Genomic DNA, 27,582 nt, shown 5'->3' with positions numbered 1-27,582 from the left:
CATTTGGCAGGCAAAACCCTGAGACATTTTCTGACAGGAAGTGGATACCTGATGTGTTGTATTGAGTTTAAACCTATCCCATTGAAAAACACAGGGGTTTAGGAATATTTTGGCACTTCCTATTGCTTCCACTAGATGTCACCAGCCTTTACAAAGTGTTTTGAGTCTTCTGGAGGGAGATCTGACCGAACAAGAGCCATGGAACGGTGATGTCCCATTAGACACCTGGCGCTACTTCATGTTGGGTACCCTCGTTCCAATACGTTATAAAAGGCTATGCATTCGTCCACCTTGAATATTATTCATGTTCTGGTTAAAAAAGGCCCTAATGATTTATGCTATACAACGTTTGACATGTTTGAACGAACGGAAATATATTTTTTCCCCTCGTTCATGACGAGAAGTCCGGCTGGCTTACATCATGTGCTAACGAGACGGAGATTTTTGGACATAAATGATGAGCTTTTTTGAACAAAACTACATTCGTTATGGACCTGTGATACCTGGAAGTGACATCTGATGAAGAGAATCAAAGGTAATGGATTATTTACATAGTATTTTCGATTTTAGATCTCCCCAACATGACGTCTAGTCTGTATCGCAACGCGTATTTTTCTGGGCACAGTGCTCAGATTATTGCAAAGTGTGATTTCCCAGTAAGGTTATTTTTAAATCTGGCAAGTTGATTGCGTTCAAAAGATGTAAATCTATAATTCTTTAAATGACAATATAATATTTTACCAATGTTTTCTAATTTTAATTATTTAATTTGTGACGCTGACTTGACTGCCGGTTATTGGAGGGAAACGATTTCCTCAACATCAATGCCATAGTAAAACGCTGTTTTTGTATATAAATATGAACTTGATAGAACTAAAAATGCATGCATTGTCTAACATAATGTCCTAGGAGTGTCATCTGATGGAGATTGTAAAAGGTTAGTGTATCATTTTAGCTGGTTTTATGGTTTTGGTGACCCTGTCTTTGACTTGACAAAACATTACACACAACTCTTGTAAATGTACTGTCCTAACATACTCTAAATTTATGCTTTCGCCGTAAAACCTTTTTGAAATCGTAAAACGTGGTTAGATTAAGGAGATGTTTATCTTTCAAATGGTGTAACATAGTTGTATTTTTGAAAAATGTGAATTTTGACATTTATTTGGATTCAAATTTGCCGCTCTTGAAATGCACCTGCTGTTGATGGAGTGCACCACGGGTGGCACGCTAGCGTCCCACCTAGCCCCAAGAGGTTAACACTTTTTTGGTTACTATATGATTCCATATGTGCCATTTCATAGTTTTGATGTCTTATTCTACAATGAAGAAAATAGTACAAATAAAGAAAATCCCTTGAATGAGTAGGTGTTCTAAAACTTTTGACCGGTAGTGCATATTGAAGTCTGTCCCTAAAATCTGTATGAGTATGCAAATACATGAATTCTAGACAGGCTTCCAGTTCCACAATGTTTGCTGACGTGTTTTGTGTGGTTCTTTTTAGACCTTTCCTGTAGGTTTTCCATTTAGCATTTGGTGACATTTAGCATGTGACGCGTTGATGAATATGGGACAATGCACCCTCTTATCCATCCAGTGCAGCTGATTTCCGGAATCTTATATCTTATAATCAAAATATGCATTCATTCGTCCCACTCATCCTAGGGAAGTAATTGATAAAATACCAGCAGAAATACCACACTATTTGGAGCTAAACAGACTTATAGTGACAAAATTGAAGGAAAGGAAAGAATGAAATAGGATGAAAAAAATAATTTCTTATTTTCTGAATTTAGCCGCACACTGTCTCTCAGATGCAAATTATTTATTGAAAGTCAAAACACAGATTCGGCAGCCACCTGCCTTCATGAAGGTTTCCCTTGAGTTACTCAGTTCAGAGCTCATCCACGACCCTTTACTGATAATGTATCCCAGTGTATTTTCAATTACATTATGCAGTCCATGTCACTAAGTGTGAGGTGGAGTCACTAAAAGTTAGCTTTTAGAGAAGACTTTATGTAACCATATTAGTAACCACTTTAGGTTATGACAGACTCAGTAATGTTGTATAGTATGGCGGTACTAATGGAGTTTATTTAGACAACTGTTCAGGGGTGCTTCAGAGGTTCTGTGCACAAAACTACTCTCAACTCAGCTAGTTTGGAGTAAACTTGAGGGGACATTTGCTCTCCAAGTGTGTCTGTTTTTCTTCAGAGCTCCATTTAAGTTTAAAGTTTTTTGAAGTGTCCAGGAAATGTGATAATAAACTGAGGCAGGTGGTGTTACCAGATTAGGCCTACACAGAGGAGCAGCCTGGAAGTGACACATGGGTTTTGTTAAGCAGATAGAACTTAGTGCATTCGGGAAGTATTCAGACCCCTTGACTTTTTCCACATTTTGTTACGTTACAGCCTTATTAAAAAAAAAATTGTAAAAAATGTTTATCCTCATCAATCTATACACAATACTCCATAATGACAAAGCGAAAACAATATTTTTGGGGGAGGCTAATTTATATAGAAAAAAACATACCTTAATTACATAAGTATTCAGACTATTTGTTTTGAGACTCAAAATTGAGCTCAGGTGCATCCTGTTTCCATTGATCCTCCTTGATGTTTCTACAATTTGATTGGAGTACATTTAATTGATTGGACATGATTTGGAAAGGCACATGTTATGTTTGTTCCTTATATAATGACAAACTGAGGCGTAGGTTTAACTACTTTTAATGAACATATACTTCAGCTAGAAAACTCCTTGTTTAGCCATGCAAGGCATTCTTCAACCACCTGCCCCGCTGCCCGCATAGCCTGCTGGGTAATGTAGTTTAAATGTTATTAACACATAACAACACATCTTCCTTCCTTTAAAAGAAAACTACTTTTCTATGTAACTACACGTCACATAACATTTGTTTACTCAACCTGTATAACACGCAATTTTCAATAACACACATTACTTTCCCCCAATTTCTTTTTTACATTACTCTCATCACTTAAGAGGCAATAAACATATTCTGATGTTTTTTAATTTTTAATTTTTTACTAAATATAGTCTGTCTAACAATACTCTATTACGGCTCTATTTCTTTTCACATAAACAAAACATTCAGTCCAGGTGCCCCTTTTTTTTTGTTGCAATTCTCAATAAGCCTTTCAGGGGCTCTGACAGTCCTTTTTGGTTGTTCTGCTGAACTGCTTCCTGAAACAGTTGGACAGCGTTCGTTGTCAGTCAGGGTGTTCTGACTGAATTGTCTATTTCTAAAGGCATTTGACGGTTCAGCAGTATCCTCCTGATGATCCTCAGTCAATTGAGTGAATGGCTGAAGCCTTAGATCCACTCTGTTTCGTCTCAGTTGTGATCCATGCTCCGTCTGGATCTCATAGGATCGCGGTGCAACTTCTCTCTGCACACACCCTTGCTGCATCCAGGTTCCTGTAGTGATGTCTCGGAGTCGTACATGATCTCCAGGTTTCAGTTCAGGTAAGTGTCTTGCGCTTTTGCCGTGCAGCTATTTTTGTTTGTCTTTCTGTGTGCGAGTTTGACTTTGTGAGCACCGCTGGGTGTAAGCAAGTCCTCATGGATGGGTAGGTTGGTTCTGATGCGACATCCCATCAACATTTGTGCAGGTGAAAGTCCGTTCTGCAGTGATGCGCTGCGGTAGCTCAGCAGATTTGTTAGGAAATCCTCCTTTCCATCGTGTGCCTTTTTCATTAGACCTTTGACAATTTTGACTGAACTCTCTGCTAAGCCGTTAGAGCTTGGGTAGTTGGGGCTGGAGGTGTTTTGTCGGAATCCCCAGTCGTTAGCGAACGATCGGAATTCGGGACTTGAGAACTGTGGACCATTGTCCGAGAACAGTTCAGACTCAACCCCATGTCTTGCAAAGACTGATTTCAGGTAGGTGATTACAGCTTTGCTGGAGGTAGTTGGCAGTGCTGCTACTTCAGGGTAGTTTGAGTAGTAGTCGGTAACAACAATGTGACTTTTGCCATTGCAGTCAAAAAGGTCAACTCCAACTTTGTAGTAAGGTCTGTTGGGTACTGGATGAGGCATTGGCGGCTCTGCTTGCTGCTTTGGCCTGTAGGTCAAACACAGTTCACATGAAGCAGTGGTCTGGCTCATTTCCTGGTTCATCCTTAGCCAGTACATTACTTCTCATGCTCGTCGTTTGCATTTTTCCTCACCCAAGTGGCCCTCGTGTATTTTCTGTAGCATTTCTTTGCGTAGTGTCACGGGAATGACAATCTTGTTGCCTTTGAACACTATGTCATCCACAACTGAGAGCTCTGCTCTGCACATCCAGTAATCCTCTATTCTCCTTGGACAGTTGTTTTTCTGTGTGGGCCATCCTATCAGTGCTGTTTCTTTCAACTCTGTCATTGTTTGGTCAGCTGCGGTCTCTCTTTTGATCTGCTCCATTCTCTCAGAAGACACAGGAAGTGATGCTACGATCATGTCGAAGTAGGCCTGAATCTCAGTGTTTTTCTGTGTGTCGAAGCTCTCTTTCTTGTCGACTGCTCGAGAAAGAGTGCTTTCCCGGGGTATAGATCATTTTCACATCATACTTTTGCAGTCTGATCAACATTCTCTGGATTCTCATTGGACAATCATTCAGTGGCTTAGATATGATTGACACCAATGGTTTGCGGTCGATTTCTACTTCGAAGTCTCGTCCGTAGACGTGTTGCTGAAACCTTTCGCAAGCGTATGTGCTCGCCAGTAGTTCTTTCTCTATTTGTGCATACCTTGTCTCTGCGCCTGTCAAAGCTCTGGACGCATAAGCGACGGGTTGCCATGTGTCGTCATGCTGTTGCAGAAGAACTGCTCCCAAGCCAAAATGTGACACATCTGCAGAAATCCTTGTGCTTTTCTCTGGATCATAGAACCTGAGCACTGGCTCTTCTGTGATTGTCTTCTTTAGGATTTTGAAGCGGTTTTCCTGTTCATGGGAGCATTCCCATTCATTTTTCTGTTCCAGAAGACATCTGGTGGAGCGGACTGTGCTGACAGTTGAGGTATGAACTTTGCAAAGTAGGTGATCATGCCCATGAAGCGTCTCACGTCCTCGTTGTTCTTCGGGCGCTCCATGTTGTTGATGGCTGATGTTTTCCTTGGGTCTGGTTTGACTCCATCCTCTGAAAGTACGTCTCCCACGAAGGTAAGTGTTTTCACACCAAACTCGCATTCGTCCTTGTTTAGTTTTAGGTTGACTTTCCGTGTCAGGTCCAGCACTTGTCTTACTCTCGTGTCGTGTTCTTCTTTTGTGGACCCCCAGACGATGATGTCATCCATCATGGTCTCCACTCCTGGAATGTGCTCAAAGATCATGTGGATTGTCTTGTGGTAGACCTCGGGAGCTGAGAGAATATGGTACATGAAGGAATCTGTACCTGCCCTCAGGTGTGTTGAATGTGCATAGCCTTGAGCTTGCATTGTCTAGCTTCATTTGCCAGAATCCTGATGAGGCATCAAGCTTACTGAACCACTTTGCTCCCACAAACTGCGACATTATCTCTTCTCTGGTTGGCAACTTGAAATGCTCTCTCTTGATTGCTTTGTTGAGATCTCTCGGGTCTAGACATATCCTGAGATTGCCGTTCTTTTTCACCACAATAAACAGTGAGCTTACCCAGTCTGTAGGTTCATCCATTTTTGTGATGACGTCCATCTTTTCCATGCGTCCGAGTTCCTCCTTGTGCTTTTTCCTCAGTGTAAATGAAACTTTTCTGCATACATGCACAAATGAGTAATTTTGTCATCAATATATATTTTGTGTTCTCCTGGTAAACATCCAAGACCCTCAAACACATCCTCATACTCAGCCAGTAGCGATTCTTAGTCATTTTCAGTCTGTGATGTCACTACATACACTCTTTTCAACAAATTAAGCTTTTCACATGCATTGATTCCTAGAATAGGCTGTACACTCTTTTTCACGATCAGCAGCTGGGCTCTGAACTGTTTTCCTTTGTGCTGTAACGTTACTATGCAGCTACCTTTGACTGGTACGTTCTCCCCAGTATAACCAGTAACCTTAATTTTCACCGGGTGTATTTTGCTCTTCACCTTCAGTGTTTTGTAGTCATCCAGCGACAACAGGTTTACCTGTGCTCCAGTATCAAGCTTGAATGGTATTATAGTTTCATTCACAGTCAATGGCACAATCCATTCAGCTTTTACTGCATTGCATATTTTCAATCTCCTCCTTGACTGTGTGAACCTTTTTCTTTGTAGCCTCAGCTTTGCAGCATTTTGAGAAATGATTATTTTTCCCACAGTTGTTACATGATTTGCCATATGCAGGGCAATTTTTTGGCTTGTGGATAAATCCACATTTTCCACATGTAGTGTTTTGATTTCTTTCTTTTGCTTGTTTTTGTTTTGTAAGGCGTTGTGTGTGGTGCTCCTCTCTTTTTATTGCATGTACTGACGTCTCATCCCTGCGCAGCTCTTTAGCTTGTACTCTGGTCGTTTCAGCTGCTCGACACATATTCACTGCTTTATCCAAAGTTACATCTTGCTCACGCAGCAATCTCTCCTTGAGTCCACTATCAAGTATGCCACAGACTAGCCTGTCTTTCACTAGTGAGTCTTTCAGTTTTTCAAATTCACACGTTTTGCTCAGTGTGTTCAGCTCAGCCAAATACTGGTCAAAACTGACTCCCTGTTTCTGATCATGAGAGAAAAACTTGTATCTCTCAAACATGACATTCTGGCTTGATACAAAGTACTCCTCAAATTTAGCCATTAGCACAGTCAATGTCAAGTTTGCCTCGTCTTGCTGAAAGCTATTGTAAATGTCCAATGCATCCTCTCTAATAACATTCAGAAAAATGGAAGCTTTCAATTTGTCATCATCTCCCCCTGCTTCACTGGCTGCTAGGTAGATATTGAATCTCTGCTTGAAACGTTTCCAATTGTCAGCTAGATTGCCTGTTAACTGCATAGGAGTAGGAGGACTAAGCCTATCCATGATGGAGAACAGGAACAGCGTCAATTTCTCTTATTTCAGTATGTTGCTCATCAACTTGCTCGTCAATCAGATTCCAATGCAGCCTCGCTCTCGCTGCTGTCGCTCTCGCTGCTGTCTCTCTCGCTGCTGTCACTCTCACTGCTGCGGCTCGTTGCCCTCGCTCTTGCAATCTAGCATCTTCGACTACTCACGTCACTTGACTTGTGGTAGAATGTTACATTTTCATCGCGGAAATTTGCAGAGTTACTCCTTTCTTTTCTCTGTCTCGTCATAGCGACTACCAATCTGACACCATGTTATGTTTGTCAACTACTTTTAATGAACATATACTTCAGTTAGAAAACTCCTTGTTTAGCCATGCAAGGCATTCTTCAACCACCTGCCCCGCCCGCATAACCTGCTGGGTAACGTAGTCTAAATGTTATTAACACATAACAACACAGCACACACCTGTCAATATAAGTTCCCACAGTTGACAGTGCATGTCAGAGCAAAAACCAAGCCATGAGGTCGAAGGAATTGTCCGTAGAGGTCCTAGACAGGATTGTGTCAAGGCACAGATCTGGGTAAGGCTACCAAAACATTTCTGCAGCAGTGAAGGTCCCCAAGAACACAGTGGCCTCCATCATTCTGAAATGGAAGAAGTTTGGAACCACCAAAACTCTTCCATGAGCTGGCCGCCCGGCCAAACTGAGCAATCGTGGGAGAAGGGCCTTGGTCAGGGAGGTGACCAAGAACCTGATGGTCACTCTGACAGAGCTCCGGAGTACCTCTGTGGACATGGGAGAACCTTCCAGAAGGACAACCAACTCTGCAGTACTCCACCAATCAGGCCTTTATGGTAGAATGGCCAGACGGAAGCCATTCATCAGTAAAAGGCAACCCGCTATGACAGCCCGCTATGAGTTTGCCAAAAGGCACCTAAAGGACTCTCAGACCATAGGAAGCCAGATTCTCTGGTCTGATGAAACCAAGATTGAACTCTTAGGCCTAAATGCCAAGTGTCCCGTCTGGAGGAAACCTGGCACCATCCCTACGGTGAAGGATGGTGATGGGAGCATCATGCTGTGGGGATGTTTTTCAGCGGCAGGGACTGGGAGACTAGTCAGGATCAAGGGAAAGATGAACGGAGCAAAGTACAGAGAGATCCTTGATGAAAACCTGCTCCACAGCACTCAGGACCTCAAACTGGGAGTGGCCTTGAGTGGCCCAGCCAGAGCCAGGACATGAACTTGATCAAAAATCTCTGGAGAGACCTGAAAATAGCTGTGCAGCGACGCTCCCCATCCAACCTGACAGAGCTTAAGAAGATCTGCAGAGAAGAATGGGAGGAACTCCCCAAATACAGGTGTGCCAAGCTTATAGCTTCATACCCAATAAGACTCGAGGCTGTCATCACTGCCAAAGGTGCTACAACAAAGTACTGAGTTAAGGGTCTGAATACTTAGGGAAATGTGATATTTCTTTTTATTTGACAGAGCAATTTTTGGGGGGAAAATGTAGCAAATTTATTGAAAATGAAATACTGTATCTCATTTACACAAGTATTCACACCACTGAGACAATACATGTTATAATCACCTTTGGCAGTGATAATAGCTGTTAGTCTTTCTGGGTAAGTCTAGGAGATTTTCACACCTGGATTGTACAATATTTGCACGTTTATTCTTGAAAATAATTCTTCAAGCTCTGTCAAGTTGGTTGTTGATCATTGGTAGACAGCCATTTCCGAGTCTTGCCATAGATTTTCAAGCCAATTTAAGTCAAAACTCTAACTAGGCCACTCAGGAACATTCAAGTTGTGTTGGTAAGCAACAGTGTGTTTGGCCTTTTGTTTTAGGTTATTGTCTTGCTGAAATGGGAATTTGTCTCCCGGTGTCTGTTGGAAGCAGACTGAACCAGGTTTTTCTCTAGTAGTTTGCGTGTGCTTAGCTCTATTCTGTTTCTTTTTATCCTAAAAAAACTCCATAGTCTTCGGGACGCAGCTACAATCATGTTTGAAAATATGAAGAGTTGTACTCAGTGATGTGTTGTGTTGCATTTGCCCCAAACATAACACTTTGTATTCAGGACATAAAGTGAATTTCTTTCACTAGGTTAGTATTGTGGAATACTGTAACTACAATGTTGTTGCTCCATCCTCAGTTCTCCTATCACAGCCATTAAACTATGTAACTGTTTTAAAGTTACCATTGGCCTCATGGTGAAATACCTGAGCATTTTCCTTCCTCTCCGGCAACTGACTGGGTGTATTGATACACCATCCAAAGTGTAATTAATAACTTCACCATGCTCAAAGGGATATTCAATGTCTGCTTTTGAAATTTTTACCCATCTACTAATAGGTGCCCTTTGCGAGGCATTGGAAAACCTCCCTGGTTTTTGTGGTGAATCTGTGTTTGAAATTCACTGCTCGACCGAGGGACCTTACAGATTATTGTATGTGTGGGGTACAAAGATGAGGTAGTAATTCAAAAATCATGTTAAACACTATTATTGCACACAGAGTGAGTCCATGCAACTTATTATGTGACTTGCTAAGCAAATGTTTACTCCTGAACTCATTAAACTTGCCATAACAAATGGGTTGAATACTTATTGACTCAAGACATTTCAGCTTTTCCTTTTTAATACATTTTTTCTAAAAATATCATTTCTCTTTGACATTATGGGGTATTGTGTTTAGGCCAGTGACAAATCCATTTTCATTTCAGGCTGTAACAGAACAAAATGTGGAACAAATCAAGGGGTGTGAATACTTTCTAAAGGCACTGTAATGTTTTTAAAAATATATTAAAATCTGAAACCGTGTTTATTTTTTTATAATCAAACTGAAACCGAACCGACCTCAAAAAGCGCTAATCGCTCAGCACTAGCAGACTCTTAAGGATGAGGATATGGAACATAGACTAACCCTACTGCCTGTTATCTTGTGGTTTGTCTTTTATATCACCCACTCTAAAGCTGTGGTTTGGTGCCACTCTGACTTGTTATCATATTTATGGTTGATGTATGTAACCCTCACCCTTTCAGCTTTTACTCCTATCTTTGAAAACACAGCCCACAGACCTCTATCTGTTCCTTGTGAGGCATAAATTAAAGACCTGCCCAAGAGAAACTGTCATTAGTTGAAAAGAGTCCTTGTCTCCTGGCTCTCAAATCTCTGGTGTCTTTTCTGATTAACGTTCAGTAGCTTTGGCCAACTGCACACTGTCCTCTCGTGCCTTGTGCAGATAAATCATTTGGTTGGGATTTGTTGGGTCAGTGTGCCAAGGTGTCTCTCTGCACCTATAATTCTCTGACAATGTTCTGTTTGAATTCAGCTACGTTCAACCACTTCTATAGGCATGGTTGTAATTCTGCCGCAGGTTCAGAGTTAAAGGGCGGGATAATCCATGGTTTTCTTCTGAGCTGTCTTGTATTATTCACGACCGTAATCTAGCCTGGGCTAAAGCAAGGAAATCATGTTCTGATGCTGATTGGCTTATTTTTAGGCAGTTACGAAACAAGTGTTCATTTCTTCTCAGGAAGGCCAAGTCTGAATATTTTATGTCTGTTACCACTGATAACCTGAATGACCCTAGAAAGTTTTGGAAGGCTATTAACTTCTCTAGGGTAGGGGGCAGTATTTTGACGTCCGGATGAAGAAGGTGCCCAGAGTAAACTGCCTCCTACTCAGTCCCAGAAGCTAAGATATGCATATTATTAGTAGATTTGGATAGAAAACACTCTGAATTTTCTAAAACTGTTTGAATGATGTCTGTGAGTATAACAGAACTCATATGGCAGGCAACAACCTGAGAGAAAAATCCAACCAGGAAGTGTGGAAATCTGAGGTTTGTAGTTTTTCAAGTGATTCCCTATCCAGTATACAGTGTCAATGCACTTCCTAAGGCTTCCACTAGATTTTAACAGTCTTTAGAATGTTGTTTCATGCTTCTACTGTGAATGGAGTCAGATGACTGAGAAAATGACATGAGCTCAATCGCGCGTGCTCACATGAGAGTTAGCTGCGTTCCTTTTCTTTTTTGAAGACAAAGGAATCGTCCGGTTGGAATATTATGGAAGATTTATGATAAAAACATCCTAAAGAGTGATTCTATACATTGTTTGACATGTTTCTACAAACTGTAGTTGAACTTTTTTGACTTTTCGTCTGGACTTAGTAAGCTCGTGCCTTGCATTTGGAATAGTGAACCTAACGCGCGAACAAAATGGAGGTATTTGGACATAAAGATGAACTTTATTGAACAAAACAAACATTTATTCTGGAACTGGGATTCCTGGGAGTGCATTCCGATGAAGATCATCAAAGGTAAGTGAATATTTATAATGTAATTTTTGTCATTTCTGTTGACTCCAAAAGGGCGGGTATCTGTATGGCTTGTTTTGATATCTGAGCACTGTACTCAGATTATTGCAAAATTTGCTTTCGCCGTAAAGCTTTTTTGAAATCTGACACAACGGTTGCATTAAGGAGAAGTGTATCTATAATTCTTTGAATAACAGTTGAATATTTTATCAACGTTTATGATGAGTATTTCTGTAAATTGATGTGCTCATTCACCGGAAGTTTTGGGAGGCAAAACATTTCTGAACATTACACGCCAATGTAAAATGGGTTTTTTGGATATAAATAGGAACTTTATCGAGCAAAACATACATGTATTGTGTAACATGAAGTCCTATGAGTGCCATCTGATGAAGATCATCAAAGGTTAGTGATTCATTTTAGCTGTATTTCAGGTTTTTGTGACGCCTCTCCTTGCTTGGAAAATGGCTGTGTGGTTTTTCTTGTCTCGGCGCTGTCCTAACATAATCTAATGTTATGCTTTCGCCGTAAAGCCTTTTTGAAATCGGACAATGTGGTTGGATTAACGAGATGTGTATCTTTAAAATGGGATATAATAGTTGTATGTTTGAGAAATTTGAATTATGAGATTTTTGTTGTTTTGAATTTGCCGCCCTGCTATTTCACTGGCTGTTGAATAGTGTGTCCCACATACCCCAGAGAGGTTAAGTCTATGTCTGGTAACGGTAATGTTAATGAATTACCGTCAGGTGTATTTAAGGACTTTGTTGCTGTATATGACAAAACTGAAATGCTGAATTGTTTCAATGAGCACTTTGTATCATCTGGTAGGCTGTTTGATTCAGTGTCCTCTGTCTCTGTACAACCCTGTGTGGATGAAACAGTGAGAGCTGGTCAAACTTTTTGCTTTTTGCCATTCTCAGTGCAGGTGGTACATAAAGCCCTGAAATCCTTAGATCAGAGAAAGCCTGCAGGTCCTGATCTTTTGGATCCCTGCTTTTTAAATCTGGCAGCTGATTTCATAGCTGAACCACTTACATCTGTTCAATCTAAACATGGAATGTAATGAAATTCCAAAGATCTGGAAATCAGCATTTGTCCCGCCACTTTTAAAAGGGGGAGATCCAACTATTTTAAATAATTATAGGCCAATCTCAAAGCTGTCACCCCTGGTGAAAATACTTGAAACCCTTGTGAGTGAACAGCTAAAATATTTTTTATTTACAAACTCTATTTTATCAATGTATCAATCGGGCTTCAGGAAGAAGCATAGCACAATTACAGCAGCCATGAAGGTTTTAAATTATATCACTGAAGCCCTTGACAAAAACAGCACTGTGTCTCACTTTTTATTGATCTCTCTAAGGCTTTTGATACAGTTGATCATGCTATACTGAGGCAGATATTGTCGAGTGTAGGTCTTTCGGAGCATGCAGTTGCATGGTTTGCTAACTATCTGTCTGATATAACTCAGTGCACTCAATTTGATGGGCTCATGTCTGTTAAATTGTCTGTTTGTAATGGTGTGCCCCAAGGCTCTGTACTTGGTCCTCTCTTATTCACTATTTATATAAATCATTTTGACAAAAATGTCCAAAATGCGCAACTTCATTTTTATGCTGATTATACTGTTATTTACTGTTGTGCCTCGTCTCTTACAAAAGCTTTCCAGAACTTGCAAAATGCTTTTTATGCTGTTCAACATACCTTGTGTCAATTGAAGCTTATCTTCAATACTGACAAAACTAAACTAATGGTGTTTTCTAAAGCAAGAAATAGACCTCTGAACTTTTCACCTATTATTACCTGTCAGGGTATTGAGATTGAGACTGTAACCTCATATAAATATCTTGGAATTTTAATTGATGACGGCCTCTCTTTTAAATTGCATATTCAACAACTTACAAAAACATTGAAGCTGAAGCTGAAATTGGGATTTTATTTTAGGAATAAGGCCTGTTTTTCTTTTGAAGCCAGAAGGAGGCTAGTATCAGCTACATTTACGCCTTTACTAGACTATGGGGATATTTTATATATGAATGCTTCCGCTCAGTGTTTGAGATCAATTGACACCCTTTACCATGGCACTTTGAGATGTATTTTAAACTGCAAAACCCTTGCGCACCACTGCACTTTGTATAACAGGGTTGACTGGCCTTCTCTAGTCACTCGTAGGCTCAGTCACTGGTATACTTTTATTTACAAAGCCATTTTGGGTTTACTACCGTTTTATTTGGGCATTTTTTGTAACGGCCGTCGTTCAAATGAGACCAAGGTGCAGCGGAGGATGTGTTCATCTTACAAGATTTTAATAACCGAATGAACACTATACAAAAAATAACCAAAAAATGACCAGCAACAGTTCTGTCAGGAACAAACTAAACAGAAAACATTCACCCACAAACCCCAAAGGAAAAACAGGCTGCATATGTATGACTCTCAATCAGCAACAACGATCTACACCTGTTCCTGATTGAGAGCCATACACGGCCGAAACAAAGAAAACCACCAACATAGAAAAAGAAACCTAGAACGCCCACCCATGTCACACCCTGGCCTAACCAAAAATAGAGAACAAAAAACCCTCTCTATGGCCAGGGCGTTACAGTACCCCCCCAAAGGTGCGGACTCCGGCCGCAAAACCTGACTCTAAAGGGGAGGGTCCGGGTGGGCCTTCCTATGGCAGCGGCTCTGGTGTGGGACGTGGACCCCGCTCCACCCTCGGCTTAGCCCACTTAGGTGGCGTCCCTGGCTGCGCCGGAGAACTGGCGGCTGCGCCCGGCTGGCGGGCGACCCTGGCTGCGCCAGACAGGCGGGCGACCCTGGCTGCGCCGGACAGGCGGGCGACCCTGGCTGCGCCGGACAGGCGGGCGACTCTGGCTGCGCCGGACAGGCGGGCGACTCTGGCGGCTCCGGACTGGCGGGCGACTCTGGCGGCTCCGGACAGGCGGGCGACTCTGGCGGCTCCGGACAGGCGGGCGACACTGGCGGCTCCGGACAGGCGGGTGGCTCTGGCGGCTCTGGCCCAGGATTCACCAGGCTGGGGAGACATGCAGGAGGCCTGGCTCTGGGCGCAGGCACAGGACTCACCAGGCTGGGGAGACCCACTGGAGGCCTGGTCCGAGGAGGCGGCACACGATAGACCAGGATGGGGAGACCCACTGGAGGCCTGGTCCGAGGAGGAGGCACAGGACAGACCAGGCTGTGGGGGAGCACTGGAGTTCTGGTGCGTAGGCTTGCCACCCCTACTCCAGGCTGAATGCCCACTCTTGCCCGGCACGGGCGGAGCACAGGCATAGGACGAACTGAGCCCTCCCAGCGCCCCGGAGACACAGTGTGCAGAGCCGGCGCAGGATAGCCTGGACCGAAACGGCGCACTGGAGACCAGACGCGCTGAGCTGCCACAATCCGCCCTGGCTCGATGCCCACACTCGCATGGCACTTGCGGGGGGCTGGCCTATAGCGCACCGGGCTATGAGCGCACACTGGAGACACCATGCGCTTCACAGCATAACACGGTGCCTGACCAGTACCACGCTGCTTCCGGTAAGCACGGGGAGTTGGCCCAGAATTCCATCCTGGCACTGCCACACTGACTTCATGCCACAAAAAAATGTTTTGGGGCTGCCTCTCGTGCCTGTTGCGCTCCCTTGCCTCATAACATCGCCTCTCTGCTCTCGCTGCCTCAATTTCCCACTGCGGGCGGCGATACTCCCCAGCTTGAGCCCATGGTCCTTCCCCGTCCAAAATTTCCTCCCAAGTCCAGGAGTCCATAATGCTCCTCTCCTGGTGCTGCTCCTTCCTCCGCTGCTTGGTCCGTTGTTGGTGGGTGAATCTGTAACGGCCGTCGTTCAAATGAGACCAAGGTACAGCGGAGGATGTGTTCATTTTACAAGATTTTAATAACCGAATGAACACTATACAAAAATATAAAAAAAACGACCAGCAACAGTTCTGTCAGGAACAAACTAAACAGAAAACATTCACCCACAAACCCCAAAGGAAAAACAGGCTGCCTATGTATGACTCTCAATCAGCAACAATGATCTACACCTGTTCCTGATTGAGAGCCATCTAGAAAAAAGAAACGCACACCTATAAAGGCGAGGTGCTGGCCAGCGGAGCAGAACACTAGAAAACAAAGGAAAGCCGCACACTCTAAGAGCTCAGATGCAAAAATGTAATAACCAACGTTTCGACAGCGAAGCTGTCTTCATCAGGGTATCATGAGAGCCATACACGGCCCGAAACAAAGAAAACCACCAACATAGAAAAAGAAACCTAGAACGCCCACCCATGTCACACCCTGGCCTAACCAAAAATAGAGAACAAAAAACCCTCTCTATGGCCAGGGCGTTACATTTTTATTGTTCAGAAATGTGGTGGGTACTCTCTTTGTTCGCTGGACTTTATCCTGCTAACTGTTCCAAATGTTCGAACTGAATTTGGTAAAAGGGCTTTTATGTACTCTGCGCCATCGTCTTGGAACGCCTTACAAAATACTTTTAAACTGGAAGAACTTGTCCCGATTGGTATTTTTAAATCACTGATAAATGATCTTGAGACCCTGATTCCCTGACATGTCAATGTTTTTAATTTGCTGTTTTTGATTTTGTTATACTCTTGTGAATTATATGGTTTTTACTAGATTATTTGTAGTTTTTCATGTTGTTTGTCTGTAATTTTTGTAATGACTTGGTGCTGCCTATCTTGGCCAGGACGCTCTTGAAGAAGATATTTTAAATCTCAATGAGCCCTTCCTGGTTAAATAAAGGTTTAAAAAAAGATGCAAACCCCTATCACAGAATAGTTTTGTTGTTGTGGATCACACAAACTACTGTTAAAGCGGCAAACTCCCCTCAACTGCACATCACCTCTGCTGCGTGTTAAATGATTCGGAGCCCTTCATGGTCTGCAACTAATTTCCTCCCATTAACCTCTCTGGGGTATGTGGGATGCTAGATACACTTCTCGTTAATCCAACCACATTGTCCGATTTCAAAAAGGCTTTACGGCGAAAGCATAACATTAGATTATGTTAGGACAGCGCTGAGACAAGAAAAACCACACAGCCATCTTCCGAGCAAGGAGAGGCATCACAAAAACCTGAAATACAGCTAAAATGAATCACTAACCTTTGATGATCTTCATCAGATGGCACTCATAGGACTTCATGTTACACAATACATGTATGTTTTGCTCGATAAAGTTCATATTTATATCCAAGAAACCCATTTTACATTGGCGTGTAATGTTCAGAAATGTTTTGCCTCCCAAAACTTCTGGTGAATGAGCACATCAATTTACAGAAATACTCATCATAAACGTTGAGAAAATATTCAACTGTTATTCAAAGAATTATAGATATACTTCTCCTTAATGCAACCGCTGTGTCAGATTTTTAAAAAACTTTACAGCGAAAGCACACTTTGCAATAATCTGAGTACAGCGTTCAGACACGAAACCAAACCCGCCATTTTGTGGAGTCAACAAAACTCAGAAATAATATTATAAATATTCACTTACTTTGATGAGCTTCATCAGAATGCACTCCCTGGAATCCCAGGTCCACAATAAATGTTTGTTTTGTTCGATAAAGTCCATCATTTATGTCCAAATACCTCCTTTTTCTTCACGCGTTCAGTCCACTACTCCAAATGCAGGAAGTGCGTGCAAAATGTCACAACGAAAAGTCAAAAAAAGTTATATTTACGTTCGTAGAAATATGTCAAACGATGTATAGCATCAATCTTTAGGATGTTTTTAACATAAATCTTCAGTAATATTCCAACCGGATAATTCCAATGTCTTCAGAAAAGAAAAGGAACCACAGCTAATGCTCACGTGAGCGTGCGCCTCTGAGCTCATGTCATTTTCTCACTCATCTACTTCCAGGCCTTCTTGTTCGCTCCATATTCACAGTAGAAGCATGAAACAACATTCTAAAGACTGTTGACATCTAGTGGAAGCCTTGGGAAGTGCAAAATGAACCCTAAGTCACTGTATACTGTATAGGCAATCACTTGAAAAACTACAAACCTCAGATTTCCACAATTCCTGGTTGGATTTTTCTCAGGTTTTTGCCTGCCATATGAGTTCTGTTATACTCACAGACATCATTCAAACAGTTTTTGAAACGTCAGAGTGTTCTCTATCCAGATCTGCTAATAATATGCATATCCTACCTTCTAAGCCTGAGTAGCAGGCAGTTTAATTTGGGCACGCCTTTCATCCGGACGTCAAAATACTGCCCCCTACCCTAGAGAAGTTAAAGGTTCTCTTAAATTTTGTTTATATGCACATACTCATTAAGACAAAGACAGATCTGTTTGGCAGAATGCATCCATTTGTTGTGGTTATTGGTGGGAAGAAAGATTAGCTCAAGGTGTCATCCAACATTACCTTTTGAAGTAACGTGCATACGAATACTCCTCGTTAAAATATAAATATTTGGATCTGCCACTGACATTCATGATTTATAGTTGGAAAATGATTATATTGTCAATCAGCCTGCTGCACAGAACCTTTGGATGCTGTAGTCTAGAGCACCTGGTTAAATGGCACGGAGGAGCATTTTTTTAAATCTCTAAATGGTTAAACTAGTGAGAAATATATGTAATTATAGAAAACAAATCTGTGTTTGCTTAATTTACTATCATCTTAAATTAAGATACAGAATTATTTTGCCATTTCTAATTAATGTATATTGCACTGTAACCAAACCGGCCGCGCGCTTGCGCCATCGTGTGCAAATTGAAATTTGTCCCCCCACACCAAACGCGATCAAGACATGCAGGTTAAAATATCAAAACAAACTCTGAATCAATTATATTAATTTGGGGACAGGTCCAAAAGCATTAAACATTTATGGCAATTTAGCTTGCTAGCTTGCAGTTGCTAGCCATTTTGTTATATTTAGCTAGCTTGCTGTTGCTAGCTAATTTGTCCTGGGATATAAACGTTGAGTTGTTATTTTACCTGAAATGCACAAGGTCCTCTACTCCGACAATTAATCCACACATAAAATGGTCAACCGAATCGTTTTTAGTCATCTCTCCTCCTTCCAGGATTTTTCTTCTTTGGACTTATATGGCGATTGGCAACTAACTTTCATAAAAGGTGTATTACCACCACCGACCTCCGTTCGTCTTTGTCACCCATGTAGGTATAACCAATGAGGAGATGGCACGTGGGTATCTGCTTCTATAAACCAATGAGGAGATGGCACGTGGGTATCTGCTTCTATAAACCAATGAGGAGATGCGAGAGACAGGACTTGCAGCGCGATCTGTGTCACAAATAGAACTGACTTCTAGTTTAGCCCTTGGCAACGCAGACACTCGTTGGCGCGCCCGAGCAGTGTTGGTGCAATAATTTAATAACATGTATGTCAGCATGTTGCGCAACTTTCCATGATGTGGACAGTATGTATTACTACATTACAAAAGCTGACGTTTTGACCACGTCGAATTCGGGGGAATTACACATCCTTTTTGCCTCAGATTGTTGATGTTAGTATAAAAGTTTATAGTCAACACGATGACCCAAGATCAATTGCTTAAAACCAATCAATATATTCGTTTTTTTTAGGCCTACTGTTGATATTGTCATATGCGCTGATTTTCCTTTCTCAAATGGAACGGATTATTCAGGGTGGTCTATCTATAAAAGTTGCTGGCCACACACCAATACACGGATTTGAAAGTAAAACTATTACTTATATAGCAGCTAACCGTTGTCATCGTTAATATCCTAAGGGGGGTCGTGATTCGTTGAAATTAACTAAAATACAAAGTGGTTTATTCCATTTTACGTGATGGCAGCCTTGCGAAATCATGTATAGGTTATTCCAAATGTCCATGTGTCCTTTGAATATTCTTACTTAAAAACAGCGCTACACCCCAAACGTTTGCCCCCTGTTCTATTGAGCGTGATATCGATATAAACAGACCCCTCCCAAGTGCCATGATTATTAGCCACTTAATTGCTGATGTTTCCTGAAGTGCTGCTCAGTCAGCCGCCGCTAATTCCAGTCACGAAAGGACACTTTAGTGTAACCTAAACTCAGCTAAAAAAGAAATGTCTCTTTTTAAGGACCCTGTCTTTCAAAGATAATTCATAAAAATCAAAATAACTTCACAGATCTTCATTGTAAAGGGTTTAAACACTGTTTCCCATGCTTGTTCAGTGAACCATAAACAATTAATGAACATGCATCTGTGGAACGGTCATTAAGACACTAACAGCTTACAGACGGTAGGCAATTACATTTACATTTTACATTTTAGTCATTTAGCAGACGCTCTTATCCAGAGCGACTTACAAATTGGTGCATTCACCTATAATATCCAGTGGAACAACCACTTTACAATAGTGCATCTAAATCTTTTAAGGGGGGGGTTAGAAGGATTACTTTATCCTATCCCAGGTATTCCTTGAAGAGGTGGGGTTTCAGGTGTCTCCGGAAGGTGGTGATTGACTCCGCTGTCCTGGCGTCGTGAGGGAGCTTGTTCCACCATTGGGGTGCCAGAGCAGCGAACAGTTTTGACTGGGCTGAGCGGGAACTGTGCTTCCTCAGAGGTAGGGAGGCGAGCAGGCCAGAGGTGGATGAACGGAGTGCCCTTGTTTGGGTGTAGGGCCTGATCAGAGCCTGAAGGTACGGAGGTGCCGTTCCCCTCACAGCTCCGTAGGCAAGCACCATGGTCTTGTAGCGGATGCGAGCTTCGACTGGAAGCCAGTGAAGAGAGCGGAGGAGCGGGGTGACGTGAGAGAACTTGGGAAGGTTGAACACCAGACGGGCTGCGGCGTTCTGGATGAGTTGTAGGGGTTTAATGGCACAGGCAGGGAGCCCAGCCAACAGCGAGTTGCAATAATCCAGACGGGAGATGACAAGTGCCTGGATTAGGACCTGCGCCGCTTCCTGTGTGAGGCAGGGTCGTACTCTGCGAATGTTGTAGAGCATGAACCTACAGGATCGGGTCACCGCCTTGATGTTGGTGGAGAACGACAGGGTGTTGTCCAGGGTCACGCCAAGGCTCTTAGCACTCTGGGAGGAGGACACAAGGGAGTTGTCAACCGTGATGGCGAGATCATGGAACGGGCAGTCCTTCCCCGGGAGGAAGAGCAGCTCCGTCTTGCCGAGGTTCAGCTTGAGGTGGTGATCCGTCATCCACACTGATATGTCCGCCAGACATGCAGAGATGCGATTCGCCACCTGGTTGTCAGAAGGGGGAAAGGAGAAGATTAATTGTGTGTCATCTGCATAGCAATGATATGAGAGACCATGTGAGGATATGACAGAGCCAAGTGACTTGGTGTATAGCGAGAATAGGAGTGGGCCAAGAACAGAGCCCTGGGGGACACCAGTGGTGAGAGCACGTGGTGCGGAGACAGATTCTCGCCACGCCACCTGGTAGGAGCGACCTGTCAGGTAGGACGCAATCCAAGCGTGCGCGGTGCCGGAGATGCCCAGCTCGGAGAGGGTGGAGAGGAGGATCTGATGGTTCACGGTATCAAAGGCAGCAGATAGGTCTAGAAGGATGAGAGCAGAGAGAGTTAGCTTTAGCAGTGCGGAGAGCCTCCGTGACACAGAGAAGAGCAGTCTCAGTTGAATGCCCAGTCTTGAAACCTGACTGATTAGGATCAAGAAGGTCATTCTGAGAGAGATAGCAAGAGAGCTGGCCAAGGACGGCGCGTTCAAGAGTTTTGGAGAGAAAGGAAAGAAGGGATACTGGTCTGTAGTTGTTGACATCGGAGGGATCGAGTGTAGGTTTTTTCAGAAGGGGTGCAACTCTCGCTCTCTTGAAGACGGAAGGGACGTAGCCAGCGGTCAAGGATGCGTTGATGAGCGAGGTGAGGTAGGGGAGAAGGTCTCCGGAAATGGTCTGGAGAAGAGAGGAGGGGATAGGGTCAAGTGGGCAGGTTGTTGGGCGGCCGGCCGTCACAAGACGCGAGATTTCATCTGGAGAGAGAGGGGAGAAAGAGGTCAAAGCACAGGGTAGGGCAGTGTGAGCAGGACCAGCAGTGTCGTTTGACTTAGCAAACGAGGATCGGATGTCGTCAACCTTCTTTTCAAAATGGTTGACGAAGTCATCCGCAGAGAGGGAGGAGGGGGGGGGAGTAGGATTCAGGAGGGAGGAGAAGGTAGCAAAGAGCTTCCTAGGGTTAGAGGCAGATGCTTGGAGTTTAGAGTGGTAGAAAGTGGCTTTAGCAGCAGAGACAGAAGAGGAAAATGTAGAGAGGAGGGAGTGAAAGGATGCCAGGTCCGCAGGGGAGGCGAGTTTTCCTCCATTTCCGCTCGGCTGCCCGGAGCCCTGTTCTGTGAGCTCGCAGTGAGTCGTCGAGCCACGGAGCAGGAGGGGAGGACCGAGCCGGCCTGGAGGATAGGGGACAGAGGAAATCAAAGGATGCAGAGAGGGAGGAGAGGAGGGTTGAGGAGGCAGAATCAGGAGATAGGTTGGAGAAGGTTTGAGCAGAGGGAAGAGATGATAGGATGGAAGAGGAGAGAGTAGCGGGAGAGAGAGAGTGAAGGTTGGGACGGCGCAATACCATCCGAGTAGGGGGAGAGTGAGAAGTGTTGGATGAGAGCGAGAGGGAAAAGGATACAAGGTAGTGGTCGGAGACTTGGAGGGGAGTTGCAATGAGATTAGTGGAAGAACAGCATCTAGTAAAGATGAGGTCAAGCGTATTGCCTGCCTTGTGAGTAGGGGGGGAAGGTGAGAGGGTGAGGTCGAAAGAGGAGAGGAGTGGAAAGAAGGAGGCAGAGAGGAATGAGTCGAAGGTAGACGTGGGGAGGTTAAAGTCACCCAGAACTGTGAGAGGTGAGCCATCCTCAGGAAAGGAACTTATCAAGGCGTCAAGCTCATTGATGAACTCTCCAAGGGAACCTGGAGGGCGATAAATGATAAGGATGTTAAGCTTGAAAGGGCTGGTAACTGTGACAGCATGGAATTCAAATGAGGAGATAGACAGATGGGTCAGGGGAGAAAGAGAGAATGTCCACTTGGGAGAGATGAGGATTCCAGTGCCACCACCCCGCTGGCTCGATGCTCTAGGGGTATGCGAGAACACGTAGTCAGACGAGGAGAGAGCAGTAGGAGTAGCAGTGTTATCTGTGGTGATCCATGTTTCCGTCAGCGCCAGGAAGTCTAGAGACTGGAGGGTAGCATAGGCTGAGATGAACTCAGCCTTGTTGGCCGCAGACCGGCAGTTCCAGAGGCTGCCGGAGACCTGGAACTCCACGTGGGTCGTGCGCGCTGGGACCACCAGGTTAGAGTGGCAGCGGCCACGCGGTGTGGAGCGTTTGTATGGCCTGTGCAGAGGAGAGAGAACAGGGATAGGCAGACACATAGTAGACAAGCTACAGAAGAGGCTACGCTAATGCAAATGAGATTGGAGTGACAAGTGGACTACACGTCTCGAATGTTCAGGAAGTTAAGCTTACGTTGCAAAAATGTTATTGACTAAAATGATACAGTACTGCTGGCTGGTGGAGTAGGCTAGCTAGCAGTGGCTGCGTTGTTGACTTTGAACGTGTAGCTGGCTAGGTAACCTCGGTAGTTTCAGTACTACACCTTGTCATGATACCATGCAACTTTGTAGCTAGCTAGCTAACATAACACTAATCAAGACGTTCCTTGTAGTGTATTTAGTTTCAACAATGCTGCTCGTCGGTAATAGTTGGCTAGGTTAGGAAAAATGGCGTCGCGGGGGACGGAAATAGCTGGCTAGCTAACCTTGATGGCTGGCTAGCTAACAATTATCAATTAACAATTATCAAGCTATGACAAAGACAACTAGGTAGCTAGCTAGGTAACACTGCACTAGTCAAATCGTTCCGTTGTAAAGTATTAGTAACTACAGCGCTGCTAGTCGGTAACGGTTGGTTAGCTGGCAGTGGGTTAATGATGACTAGGTGTGTTGAGTAAGTCTGGCGCCGCGTCGCGGCTGGCTAGCACACCTCGATAATACTCAAACTCAAACTACACAATTATCTTAGATACAGAGACAGCAAAGACAACTATGTAGCTGGCTAACTAACACTAACACCACACTAATCAAGTCGTTGCGTTGTAATGTAATAGTTTCTGCGGTGCTGCTAGTCGGTAGAAGTTGGCTAGCTAACAGTGATGACTAGCTAGCTAGCAGCTAGCAGTGTTGACTACGTTAGGAGGACGAAGATAGCTAGCCTCGATAATTACTCAGTTACTCTAAACTACACAATTATCTTTGATACAAAGACGGCTATGTAGCTAGCTAAGAAGAATTGCTCAGATCAAACAAATCAAGCCGTTGTGATGTAGCGAAGTGTAATATTACCTGTGGAGCGAAGCGTGGTGCGACTGCTCGCTCCAAACCAGAAGTCAGTATCTCGTGTCACGTTATAGCAGAGATTAAGGTCACAGTTATGAAAACTTAGTACACTAAAGAGGCGTGCCTTAGGCATGCTGCAAGGAGGCATGAGGACTGCAGATGTGGCCAGGGCAATAAATTGCAATGTCTGTACTGTGAGACGCCAAAGACAGCGCTACAGGGAGACAGGATGGACAGCTGATCGTCCTCGCAGTGGCAGACCACGTGTAACAACACCTGCACAGGATCAGTACATCCGAACATCACACCTGCGGGACAGGTACAGGATGGCAACAACAACTGCCCGAGTTACACCAGGAACGCACAATCCCTCCATCAGTGCTCAGACTGTCCGCAATAGACTGAGAGAGTCTGGACTGAGGGCTTGTAGGCTGTTGTAAGGCAGGTCCTCACCACACATCACTGGCAACAACATCGCCTATGGGCACAAACCCATCGTCACTGGATCAGACAGGACTGGCAAAAAGTGCTCTTCACTGACGAAACACGGTTTTGTCTCACCAAGGGTGATGGTCGGATTCGCGTTTATCGTCAAAGGAATGTGATTTACACCGAGGCCTGTACACAGGAGCGGGATCGATTTGGAGGTGGAGGGTCCGTCATGGTCTGGGGCGGTGTGTCACAGCATCATCGGACTGAGTTTGTTGTCATTGCAGGCAATCTCAACACTGTGCGTTACAGGGAAGATATTCTCCTCCCTCATGTGGTACCCTTCCTGCAGGCTCATCCTGACATGACCCTCCAGCATGACAATGCCACCAGCCATACTGCTCGTTCTGTGCGTGATTTCCTGCAAGACAGGAATGTCAGTGTTCTGTTCTGGCCATGGCCAGCGAAGAGCCCGGATCTCAATCCCATTGAGCACGTCTGGGACCGGTTGGATTGGAGGGTGAGGGCTAGGGCCATTCCCCCCAGAAATGTCTGGGAACTTGCAGGTGCCTTGGTGGAAGAGTGGGGTAACATCTCACAGCAAGAACTGGCAAATCTGGTGCGGTCCATGAGGAGGAGATGCACTGCAGTACTTATTGCAGCTGGTGGCCACACCAGATACTGACTGTTACTTTTGATTTTGACCCCCCCTTTGTTCAGGGACACATTATTCCATTTATGTTAGTCACATGTCTGTGGAACTTGTTCAGTTTATGTCTCAGTTGTTGAATCTTGTTATGTTCATACAAATATTTACACATGTTAAGTTTGCTGAAAATAAACGCAGTTGACAGTGAGAGGACGTTTCTTTTTTTGCTGAGTTTATGTAGCCCACAGAGCTCAACATTGGGCGTCCACTCACTGCTCTAGAATGTAGAGGAAAATGCAATTCAAGATGGTGGTACGAAATTAATGTCAGAACTTAGTTTTCTTTGTCCTATGTCATTATAAATCACATATAATGAATCATTAGATTGTTCTCTACAATATTATAACCTTAATATACTTGTAATTGACAGTGTTGGTGAAATAAGAATGTTCATTTCCTGTGACCGGTGCTAGTTTAGACCGCTGCTTTTGGTAGTATTTCTTCCATATTTGGGGTTGGGAGGTGGTACCATTTGGAGGTGTTTCCATGGGTTGGACCAATAAAAATACTCTTGATACCGTCATCATTTTCATCTCCAGATCCTCGGTGGAAATTGAAATTCAGTCTGTTCGCTTTGTAAATAAATATATTTAGTCCCTATTTTGTTTTGTATTCCATGGATTTCATATAGAAAAAGACTATATTTTCACTCACAAACCTGCAGCCACTAGTTGGGCTTGTCAGTTGACACTCAAAGTTATAGCGCCATTCTGCAACGAAGCAGTGCCACAGAGTTCTATTGAGCATTGACAAGTTTTTGATCATGCCCTTGATGACATTCCATTCACTCTAAACATGCTACACTCTCAGAATAAATCACCTCCAGCTTAGAACCATATATGGTAGAGACATGGGGTTTGGACAAATTATTTTTTCTGATGCTTTTTCTATTGAATGGACATGTTTGTATAAACCTTGAATTAGTTAATAATTTTATGGGTGAACACCCTAAAACTTAACCCGTTAGCAGAGGTAGCTAGCTATTTATGTTTGTTTATTAAATAAAGTAAGGCTCTTAGCCAAGGCACTATCACCCCAAGCAGGGGCAACTGGTTTACAACTGTTGTATATCCAATGAAGGCCAGCAGGTCTGTTAGAAAGCAGCTGACTCAGCACTTCCACCTGCAGGGCTGAAGGAGTCACGGCACAGTGGGTTCTCTACACTCTTACTGACTGGCATCTGCTCTCCCAGCGGACACCAGGAACTGAGATATTGACAAGCACATACAAACACACAAACATAGTGAGGCAGGAAACAGACAGGTCAATGTCTTACTTAGATAGAGCTCCCCTCAGTGGTTGGAATCTGTTACTCAGGAAGGAAGGGTTATTTTTGGAATCTTCAGGTAGCTAAATCACCCCCTCAAACAGATTAATTAAATTGATTGTGAGAATCAAGGTAAATTGTACTGTCTCTCTTCAATGGCAATGCATTCTTTTCAGTGTAATTTTGTTAGCTGCTAACCTCCCCAAAGTTGAATAAAATAGCTATATTTGGTCATTGCCTGCTTGGAACATTTTATTTTAAATGTTTTTATTTAACCTTTATTTAACTAGGCGAGTCAGTTAAGAACAAATTCTTATTTACAATGACTACCTATCCCTGTCAAACCCGGGCGATGCTGGGCCAATTGTGCGCCGCCCTATGGGACTCCCAATCACAGCCGGATGTGATGCAACCTGGATTCGAATCAGTTTACCTCGAAGGTTGAAGCCACTGAGATGCAGTGTCTTAGACCACTGCGCCACTCGGGAGCCAAAATAAACCACATTTTCCCTGTCAGTTTTCAGGGAACTATTTGATTAAATATCAGTTTGCCTCGAAGGTTTAAGCCATTTGATGCATTGAAGCGTTCTCTGTAGAGTTATCATTCACATTTTTCCTCATTTCACCCAAATGCAGTCGCAATTAGGCAACATAAGTGACATAATAGCAACTGAGCTTCGCGAGATTGTTGGGTACAAATACTGTAACTTAATTTCTCTGCTCTTGGGGTATAATACTATCGAATCACATCACAAAATTCCATATCCATGAGAAGAGCCTTTACCCATAACTCTTAAAGCTATTTTTATAAGGGTGTAATTTGTGATAAATCTTTTGACTAGTACTGTATATTTTCAAAAAATGTGCATTCCACTTGTATTGTAGTGGTCTACTCTAGACTATTTGTAATAGATTTGTGTATTAAATATTGTTCGGTTATGCTCATACTGCACCATTTTTTAAACTGTGGATGAAAGGGCTTGTCTGCTCTAGACTTCAAGCTAAGATAGTTAGCATATCATAGGGACTGCCTTGGATCGCTTCCTAATTGAATAACTTAATTTGGTGATAAAAGGTTCAAACATCTAAGCGCATTTCATTATGCAGAATTCACTCTTTGATTTGATAAACCTAAAAGCAGCATGGAAAAAACATCAAAGAATGTGGATCCATTGCCCTGCAGAGCTATTTTTGCAATATTATCTTTAATAATAATAATAACAACTTGTCATAGTTTCCAGGAACCTGGCAGGTAGTGTAGCGGTTAAGCGCATCGGGCCAGAAATCAAAATGTTGCTGGTTCGAATCACTGAGCAGACTAGATAAAAAGTATGTCGCTATGTCCATGAGCAAGGCACTTAACCCTAGTTCTTCCTGTAAGTAGTTCTGGCTAAGAGTGTCTGCTAAATTATTATAATGTAAATGTTTCCAAGAACATAGCTGTTGCTCTGTGATGAAGAAAAGTGGTTATTATTTTAAGGTCGTCTTGGCCCTACAGATCAAGGTGATAGTTGTGTATCTTTGAACTTGATGTTTTAAGAGAGAGGATAAAGAGATACTGAAATACCAAATTC

The 27,582-nt window shown here is 43.3% G+C and overlaps 1 protein-coding gene across 2 annotated transcripts in view; it reads left to right on the top strand.

The window, feature by feature from the left end:
* Positions 1 to 27,582, top strand: part of LOC106603454 (cell surface glycoprotein MUC18) — a 100,379-nt gene that overhangs the window by 35,661 nt on the left and 37,136 nt on the right. The window lies entirely within an intron of this gene.

Source organism: Salmo salar, chromosome ssa04, assembly GCF_905237065.1.
Source record: "Salmo salar chromosome ssa04, Ssal_v3.1, whole genome shotgun sequence".
Lineage (NCBI taxonomy): Eukaryota > Metazoa > Chordata > Actinopteri > Salmoniformes > Salmonidae > Salmo > Salmo salar.
Note: the sequence above shows the minus strand (reverse complement) of the source record. Positions and strands in the feature narration are given on the sequence as shown.